Here is a 10,000-nt window from a genome sequence, read left to right as displayed (position 1 = left end):
AGCATTTGACAAGTGTTGGATTGTTCACACACTAAGGGAGTTTATCCTGATGGAAGGGCTTAAGAACATTGTCCCCTTAGACATTAGGACACACGTTATGGATCATCAGGTTGGTCAGTTGAAAATTTACATTCATACATACATACATGTACGAGTATAAAAGCCTGTCAAAAATGAAGGCTTGTAATTATTTTAATTGAAATATTCAGACTGGAAGATATGATATTTCATAGCAAGAAGCATAATTTTAAAGCACTACATGTACAAATGTGACCCTAGTTTCTTTATCTTTTGGGATGTTTGATCGACGGTACAGCCTCGTGAACGTGACAAAGTATGAAGCCTCGGCCTCGCGTCAGGTTTGCTTTTAGCTTCGTTATTTACTTAGACATCCTACAGGCATAAATGAACACTCATTTTACTCTGTGAACGTGACACATCACATGTGGAGAATTTCATCTACCTGCAAATTGTATTTATTGTTATTTTTTAAAAAACGTTTTTGTACATCGCCCTTGAGGCTCAGTTTGCAAGTCACCGTCTACAATTCCAATCGAAGAGACAATTACTCTTATGAAAAAGGATTTTCAAGTTTTTTATCCTGAAAAATAGACCAAAAGTAAACTCAGTCATGTTAAAAGATTGGCCTTTAAAACCCTTCTTCGATCTTCCTCATGAAGAGGGGCAGACAAATACACACTTATAGAGGTAGATATACTTCTAAATTTTGTATTCCTGTGCAGAGAAAAGAAAAGAAGTCAAAATGTTGGTGCGTGTTGGACTATTATGGGAATCTCGTTGTACGACATTTTGGACACCCCTCGTACACAGGATTGAAGAATAACAATGGACCATCTATATAACGAGTCATTTTGGAAGGGCTCAAAAACACACACACATGCACACAAACACACACCAGCTGCCTGATTATGTGACTGACTCCAATTTATTTCTTTGGTACAGCAGGTATCATCCAATTTGTGCGACTAACATCACTTGTTCATCATGCTGGCATCGAACCAATGCTGCCGCAAATCTTGTATCCTGAGAAGGAAATCCTTGTGGAGAACGGTGAGGACAACTTCCCATGGTAAGTCATGGGTTGATACCAATCGGAGCCCTGTTCCGACAAGCTGTCATGCTATCGAGCATGCAGGTTTATTTACCTTAACGTACTCTTTCCCATTGCATGACACTGTAAATGGCATGTGATAAATGAGCTCTATTCCTGTACGATGAGTACAAACATTTTCCTTGTGTGAAACAGGCTGATTGTGATGGCACATTTCCCATACTAAGGGAGGGACGAGGATTTGATCATTTTCATTCCGATAAGGTATGGATAACGGAATAATTGGTTTGTGTTGATGCCTTCCTCGGTCCCGGATTACATACTGATGTCTTACGGTACCCAGAGCGTGCATTTGCTGCCTTCTTTAATAATCAGTGCTTGTCAAGTAAATAAAAGATTTGAAGAACTTTGAAGGATCATCCGTCTGTGGGATCATTATGGCCTCATGCTGCCTGTGTAGGTGTGTTTACAAAGCCTCTTCTCAGGCTGACCTTTGCCCTGTGCCCTTTGGCATTTTGCTCCCTTGTTCCATTTTAATGGAAAGAACAAACCAGGAACTTTGTGTATGGCAATCTGTTAGCTTCACGTTCCCTTTTCCCCACAAGTTCAATTATGTACTTTTTGCTTTTTGAAGTAGCACTTTCAGAAGTTTTTGAGCTGATGGCAGGCAGTCTGACTATTTGAAACTACACTTTGTGCAGGCTGTTGACTGGTGACATCTTGAGACAAATTCTCAAAGTTGAAGATGTTTTGAATGCTCATGTCTTGTAGTTACAACATAAATACAATGTCCTCTTGGATTATGAATGGGCACCAGGTGAATGAATGGCATCTGCATTACGTCACAGCCTAATCGGTGGAGATTCCACAGTTCGCTCCAAATTGCGAATGAATTTACAAAGACCAACTTTCTCAAGCTTTGGCCTGGGTGCCTTTGGAATCGAAATGTATTCATTAAAATGACCTTACATGGTCAGAGAGTGCCTCTCTCCTGGGATCTTGTGAGGTTTGGGATTACAAACGCCTTGTAGCAGTGCTTTGTAATGTCACCGAGTTCGTCTGAAGGAAGTTGGAATTTTCAAAAGAAACTTTAGAAGAGTTGGAATCTCTCCTCGCAAGTGTTTATAGTTTTATTGAAAAACTTTACAGTTAAACAGGCTCTCTGTTGAAGCCAAAAAGGGTGCACAAGGAGATGATAAACAATGATGAGGCTGGGTAACCAGTTTGTTTAAAAGGAATAGAGTGGAAAAAACGATTCAAGTAGATTGTCCTTTGGTTAAGGTGATGCCGATTCATGTTTTTCCCATCTTTCCTGAAGGTCTTGAGGAGCATGAAATTCGCAGCAAAAGAGCTATATTTCATGGTGAAGGAAGTCGTCCTTAGACATTGAAATACAGAGGAACGAATGAGTGGAAATGTCAGCAAAAACTTTTCCAATAAGAACACAAACCCAGGCGAGACAGCTCGGAGGTGAATGTGTACACCACTAAGCTATCATGCCAGCCCTGGATTATGTTTAAGGACTGAGTTCTGTGACTGTTGTGGATCTCAGAAAGACGCATGATGATTGGTGCAATGTGAGGATTTGCTAAATTATATTTTCATAAACTGAGAACAAGTTTTTGTCCTGAGATGATGCTGTAAGAGTTGGACCAGCTGAGCTATTCTTGTTTTGGCAAAAAGAGATTTGCAGCTGTGATCCTCCTCCAGCTAGGGTGAAGCAGCATTAGACACAGCAGAGAAGATTCTTCCAAGGATAATAGGAATATGACATTATCCTGAAAGCTTGAGGAATATGTGCCATATAAATTGACATTGACTTCAGGGGTTCTTATAATAGGTCACAGACTCATTTGGAGAGGAAACTTTGGATGCTCTTCGTAAAATCGCCATTGATGAAGTTCAATATACTGTCATAACCTTGGGTATTAGTTCACTGCTGAGTCAAACAAATTGTATTGACAAGTAGGTTAAAAGGCCAACTCTAATGAGGATTGGTCTTGCAAGCGTTTTATAAATAGTGCAATGCTGAAGACCCCCCCCCACCCCACCCCCACACCCCAACCCCCACACCCCCCACAGCCTAAATACCCTTGATGATGTTAGGAAGTCCCATATATAAGGATTTATTGAAGAATATATACAGTGCGTTCAGAAAGCATTCACACCCCTCGACTTTTGTCACATTTTGTTGTGTTACAGCCTGAATTTAAAATGGATTAAATAAAAAAAATGTTGTCACTGATCTGCACAAAATACCCTAAAATGACCAAATGAAAACGTGTTTTTAGAATTTTTTTCAAATGGATTGAAAATGAAAAGCTGGAAGGTCGTGCATCAATAACTATTCAACTCCGTGAGTCAATACTTTGTAGAAGCAACTTTGGCAGTGATTACAGCTTCAAGTGTTCTTGGGTATGTCTCCATCAGCTTTGCACATCTGCATTTGGGATTTTCTCCCATTCTTTCTTACAGATTTGTTCAACCTATGTCAAGTTGGATGGGGAGCATCCGTGAACAGCAATCTTCAAGTCTTTCCACAGATTGTCAATGGGATTCAGGTCTGGGCTTTGGCAGGGCCACTCAAGGACTTTCACGTTCTTGTTCTTAAACCATTTCAGTGTTGATTTGGCTGAATACTTGGGGTCATTGTCCTGCAGGAATGTAAATCTTCACCACAGTCTAAGGCCTTTTGCACTCTGAAGCAGGTTCTCCTCAAGGATTGTCCTGTATTTGGCTCCATTCCCTTTCCCTCACAACTCCTCCCCCCCCTCCTCTCTCTTCCTCCCCTCCTTCCTCTCTCCCTCCCCTTCTTCTTCATCCCACTCCCTTAATATTCCAGTCAGCAAAGTGACGGGTTGTATTTGCTCGTTAGTGTATATATATATATATATATATATATATATATATATATATATATATATATATATATATATATATATATATATATATATATATATATATATATATATACATATATATATATATATATATATATATATATATATATATATACATACATACACACACACACACACACACACACACACACACACACACACACACACACACACACACACACACACACACACACACACACACACACACACATATATATATATATATATATATATATATATATATATATATATATATATATATATATATATATATATATATATATATATATATATATATATACATACATATATGAATATTAAAATGTGTGGAACATGTCAAAGCACTCCCACCCTATCTCCAATGTACGTGAGTTCCGTACATGTGCAGACCAAAGCGTCACCTCAAACCTGCTCAGGTCAAAAGACAGTGCTTTAAGGTCATCATTGGTTAACTATCAAAAGGAGCTGCTTATCCGGATTTCGGGCTTATTTGCCCTCATTACGAAGGTGCCTTTTTATACAAATAAAGGTACAAAATATTTCAATAGCTTAGGACGTGCACCTTGACCCCATGGCCAAAGTACACAGTCCCTTTGCTATGCACATGCCCTTCAGCTCAAAGGCTGAAGCACATGGTCAACCAAACACACACTTCCTAATCCCAAAGGGCCAGAATCCATGGTCATACAATTGGACCCTTTCTTCGGAGTGAGTCCCCATGACTTCAACGTCATGCCATCCTGAATTTGGGCTTATTTGCCCTCATCAGGACAGCACACCATATAAACATGTAACAATGACCACAGTCATCGTTTAAATGCCATTAGCACCCCATGGCTGTAATGGAGAGCATCAGTCACAGATTATGTTTCACATATCCAGGAATACGGCTCGGATTTCCTGTCTGGCATTGAGGACCTCCATCCATTGATGGGAGAGCAGAAGCAGCATATCCAGGGTAGAGTGAACTGGTCTGAAACCAAATTGATGATTGGAAATCAAGCCATTGGAGAAGAGGAAGGATTTCATGTCTGAAGCGATGATGGATTCCATAACCTTGCTGATGATTGGGAGAAGGCTGATTGGTCTGTAGTTGCAGGGATCTGTTTTTGCACCTTTTTTATGCAGGGCAGTGATGTTTGCAGATTTCTAAGCAGATGGCAGATGACCTTGAGCAAATGAGAGGGGGAATAGAACAGAGAGAGGGTGAGTAAGAGCAGAAGAGCAGACTTTGAGGACACGTGGGCTGATGCAGTCTGGACCGGTTGCAGAATCTGAGTCGAGGTTTCCCAGCAAGCTCTCCACCTTGTCAGGAGAAAAGGACAGAGTCCAGGGACAGTTGGGTGCGACTGGGTAAGGTGGGTAGAGAAAGTGATGGGTTTTGGACAAAAGATTTAGCTGCAAACACCAAGTTTAGGCATTCAGCTTTTTCAAGTGCAGTATCAGCAGTGCGGAAATTTTAGGTAAGGGAGGGGATGGAGAGGGAACATACATCAGAAACAGATTTGATTAGACACCACCAGGATTTTGAGGAGGGAGAGAGGTTTGAGAGTTCAGACTTGAGATTAGAAAGATGTTGTTTCTGGCTCTCCTGAGGGTAGATACACACTTCTTCTGAGCTTTATGGAAGGAACTGAGATTGCCCTCAGTTGGGTTTGCTTTCCATGAGATAAAGGCGAGTTGTTTCAGGACAACTGCCTCGCCACAAGCTTCAGTGAACCAAGGGCGGGAGGAAGGGTAGGACAACTGAAGACAAGAGGGGATAAATCTGTGCATGAGGGAGAGTTAGTTTCTTTGAAAGAATTCCCAGGATGAGTTGATGTTGGAGAAAGTAGTGACAGGAGACCAGTCTATAAGTTTGATGGCTGCTTGGAGACCCGGCCAGTCGGCTTGAGTGAAATGCCAGACCCAATGTCGCTGAGGTGGTTCTCTGATAATAGCCAGAGAGATGTCCACTTTGACAAGGACGTGGTCAGAAGAACCGATTGGATCGGTGGAAGAGCAGCAGATATTGTCAGGGAAATTTGTCAAAATCAGATCCAGAAGAGATGGAGTACCATTGGTTGAGATCCGGGTTGGGAAGTTGACCGATTGAGTCAGTCCCAATGAGTCGCAGAAAGCTTTTGCTGAGGTGCCATGACAGGTGAGAGAGGTACCCACACCTCGCCAACTGACATGATGACAATCGAAGTCGCCACATATGAGGAAGAGAGAGTTTGGATGAGAAGATAGAAGATGGTCCATGTTTTCAGATAGTGAAGTGTAGATGGAATCATCAGGAAGAGAGAGTTTGGATGAGAAGATAGAAGATGGTCCATGTTTTCGGATAGTGAGGTGTAGATGGAATCATCAGGAAGAGAGAGTTTGGATGAGAAGATAGAAGATGGTCCATGTTTTCGGATAGTGAGATGTAGATGGAATCATCACTGTTAGGTGGATGGTACAGTACACATATAAACATGAGGTGGGACTGGAGGGGAAGCCGTAGCCAGAGGTGTTCCTGGGGGTGTGGGGGAGTGAGAGCAGTGCACGGAGAGTGAGGAATAGAGTCTTTGATGAAGAGAGCAACTCCTCCACCAGGACGAGGCTCAGGTCTGTCATACCGGAGGAGGGAGTAACCAGGGAGAGATACTTGGGAGTCAGACACGTCTTGGGGGAGGAAAGTTTCTGTTAGGCAGATTATGTCTGGTTTGTCAGTGGCAACCTGCATGGAAAGATTTGAAAGGTTTGAGCGAAGGCCTGGATATTTGAGGTCCACACTTTTAATGAAGAGGGAGGGGAGGAGGCTTTGGGTGCAGGAGGTGGGGGGAAGGGTGAGGGGAGGACAAGGGACGAGGTGGGGAGGTAAAGAGGATTGTTGAAAGAGTGTGGGGGATTGCAGAATAGCTCAGGCAGGGGGCCAAATGAGGAGGAGAAAAGGCTCTGTGGTGCTGGGGGAGACGGGGGACAAGAGAGGGGAAAGAAGGCAGTTGAGGATTTGAGGAGGTGGAGTGAAGAGACGGAGGTGAGTGGGCAGTGGAAGGAGGCAGCTTTGTTGATGAAAGGGAGGCAACTTTGAGAAGGATGAGTCAGGGGGATGAAAGGTGGGAGAATGGTGAGGGGGGAATTTTTGAGAGAGGTGAGAGGGAGGCTTGGAGGGAGAAGAGTGGGATGCTTGCTTTGAGAGTGAGAGTGAGGGGTGAGAGGGGTGATTTGGCACTGAAGTTGGAAAAAAAGAATGGTTGATGGAAAGTGAACATTCATAGCAAACTGGTGTTTTTTTAAGTTTTAGGTCAGAGATGTCATTTAACACAAATCTTGATGGATGCAATAAAGACGAATTCAGAGAATGGAGAGAAGAAACACTGCAACAGTTGGATTTTTAAGGCAAGGAATGAAGGAGAAGTCGAATTGAGAGCAGTCTGTTTAAATAGCAAAAGAGGAGTGCATTATGATACAGTAAAGAGTACCACACGTGTGAAAGAGGAAGATGAAGCATAATAAGAGATCGTTTTTGTTATTATTATTGATGTTTGAGAGAGTTTTCAACAAATTATGTCATGGAAGTGTTGTAGAAAAAAAATCGAGGAAGAAGAAGAAGAGGAGGAAGAAGAAGAGGCGATGAGGAGGAAGAAGAAGAGGCTATGAAGAAGAAGAAGAAGAAGAAGTGATGTGATTACAGTGAAGAAGTGAAGTGATTACAGTGATGACTCCATCTACACCTCACTATCCGAAAACATGGACCATCTTCTATCTTCTCATCCAAACTCTCTCTTCCTCTTATGTGGTGACTTCAATTGTCATCATGCCAGTTGGCTCGGTGTGGGTACCTCTCTCACCTGCCATGGCACCTCAGCAAAAGTTTTCTGCGACTCATTCGGACTGACTCAATCGGTCAACTTCCCGACCCGGATCTCAACCAATGGTACTCCATCTCTTCTGGATCTGATTTTGACAAATTTCCCTGACAATATCTGCTGCTCTTCCTTCGCTCCAATTGGTTCTTCTGACCACGTCCTTGTCAAAGTGGACATCTCTCTGGCTGTTATGAGAGAACCACCTCACTGCCGTCGAGTCTGGCATTTCACTCAAGCCGACTGGCAGGGTCTCCGAGCAGCCATCAAACTTACAGACTGGTCTCCTATCACTACTTTCTCCAACATCAACTCATCCTGGGAATTCTTTCAAAGAAACTTGCTCTCCCTCATGCACAGATTTATCCCCTCTCGTGTTCAGTTGTCTTACCCTTCCTCCCACCCTTGGTTTACTGAAGCTTGTGGCGAGGCAGTTGTCCTGAAACAACTTGCCTTTGCCTCATGGAAAGCAAACCCAACTGAGGGCAATCTCAGTTCTTTCCACAAAGCTCGGAACAAGTGTGTATCTACCCTCAGGAGAGCCAGAAAACAACATCTTTCTCATCTCAAGTCTGAACTCTCAAACCTCTCTCCCTCCTCAAAATCCTGGTGGCGTTTAATCAAATCTGTTTCTGGTGTATGTTCCCCCTCCATCCCCTCCCTTACCTCAAATGGCCGCACTGCTGATTCCACACGTGATAAAGCTGAATGTCTAAACTCGGTGTTTGCAGCTAAATCTTGTGTCCTAAACCCATCACTATCTCTACCCACTTTACCCAGTCGCACCCAACTGTCCCTGGACTCTGTATCCTTTTCTCCTGACAAGGTGGAGAGCTTGCTTTCAAACCTCGAGTCAGATTCTGCAACCGGTCCAGACGGCATCAGCCCACGTGTCCTCAAAGTCTGCTCTTCTGCTCTTGCTCACCCTCTCTCTGTTCTATTCACCCTCTCATTTGCCCAAGGTCATCTGCCATCTGCTTGGAAATCTGCTAACATCACTGCCCTGCATAAAAAAGGTGCAAAAACAGATCCCTATAACTACAGACCAATCAGCCTTCTCCCAATCATCAGCAAGGTGATGGAATCCATCATCGCTTCAGATATGAAATCCTTCCTCTTCTCCAATGGCTTGATTTCCGATCATCAATTTGGTTTCAGACCAGGTCACTCTACCCTGGATATGCTGCTTCTCCTCTCGCATCAATGGATGGAGGTCCTCAATGCCAGACAGGAAATCCGAGCCGTATCCCTGGACATATCACGTGTTTTTGACACAGTCTGGCACCCTGCCCTACTCACCAAACTCTCTTCCCATGGTATTCAAGGCCATCTCCACTCATGGCTCGCAGACTTCCTCTCCTGTCGCAGTCAACGTGTGGCCCTAAATGGAGTTCTTTCATCCCCTCTTCCTGTGCAGGCTGGAGTTCCTCAAGGTAGCATTCTGGGCCCTGTTCTTTTTCTGGTTTTCATCAATGATCTCTCAGACCCTCTGGAAAATCCTCTATTTCTCTTTGCCGACGACTCCACCCTCTGCCGTACCATCTGTCATCCCTCAGACCGGCAAGCAGCAGCTTCTTCGCTCACTGCAGATCCGGATAAAATCACAAACTGGTCCAACACGTGGAACATGTCTTTCATTCCAGACAAATCTCACACTCTCACTATGTCTCTTCGAAAGGACCGTTTACAAAACCCCCCCCATCCACTTTCTCAACAATCCTCTGGAAGAAGTCTTTTCTTTCAAGCTTCTAGGTCTCACTATCTGCCATGACCTTTCCTGGGAAAGTCACATTTCCAACCTCGCCTCAAAAGCCAGTTGCCGACTGGGAATCCTCCGTCGTGCTAAGTCCTTCCTCGGCCCTCTTGAGCTCCTGACCACTTACAAAGCTTTTGTCCGTAGCCTTATGGAGTACTGCTCTCCCCTTTGGGCTGGTGCTCCTGCCTCCCACCTTTCTCGGCTTCACGCTATCAAAACCAGGGCATTTAAGATCATCGGCATCTCCCGCAATGAAGCTGAGTCTTTGGGCCTCTCACTCGATCATCGCAGGTTGGTCGGTGGTCTTTCTGTCTTCTACCGACTCCTCTCCAGCCTTGCCCCCCCTGCTCTCTCTGCGATTTGTCCCCACCACATTTCCACAGGGCGCTCAAGGTCCGCCAACAACCCCCTTCTGGTAAAACTACCAAAATCACGAATC

General features: G+C 43.8%; 1 long non-coding RNA gene across 4 annotated transcripts in view; it reads left to right on the top strand.

Moving 5' to 3' along the window:
* LOC147015350 (uncharacterized) overlaps nucleotides 1-10,000 on the top strand; it is a 49,098-nt gene that overhangs the window by 17,344 nt on the left and 21,754 nt on the right. The window contains exons 1-3 of one of the 4 annotated variants that reach the window (XR_015050296.1): nucleotides 1-1,090; nucleotides 1,268-1,336; nucleotides 2,391-2,542. The exon at nucleotides 1-1,090 is cut by the window's left edge and continues 263 nt beyond it. This is a non-coding gene — a long non-coding RNA (uncharacterized LOC147015350). The remainder of the gene's footprint in view (nucleotides 1,091-1,267; nucleotides 1,337-2,390; nucleotides 2,543-10,000) is intronic. The other 3 variants (XR_015050297.1, XR_015050295.1, XR_015050294.1) reach the window with 3 other exon arrangements.

This window comes from Eptatretus burgeri, chromosome 12, assembly GCF_056783735.1.
Source record: "Eptatretus burgeri isolate ZD-2024b chromosome 12, Ebu_testis_v1, whole genome shotgun sequence".
Taxonomy (NCBI): domain Eukaryota; kingdom Metazoa; phylum Chordata; class Myxini; order Myxiniformes; family Myxinidae; genus Eptatretus; species Eptatretus burgeri.
Note: the sequence above shows the minus strand (reverse complement) of the source record. Positions and strands in the feature narration are given on the sequence as shown.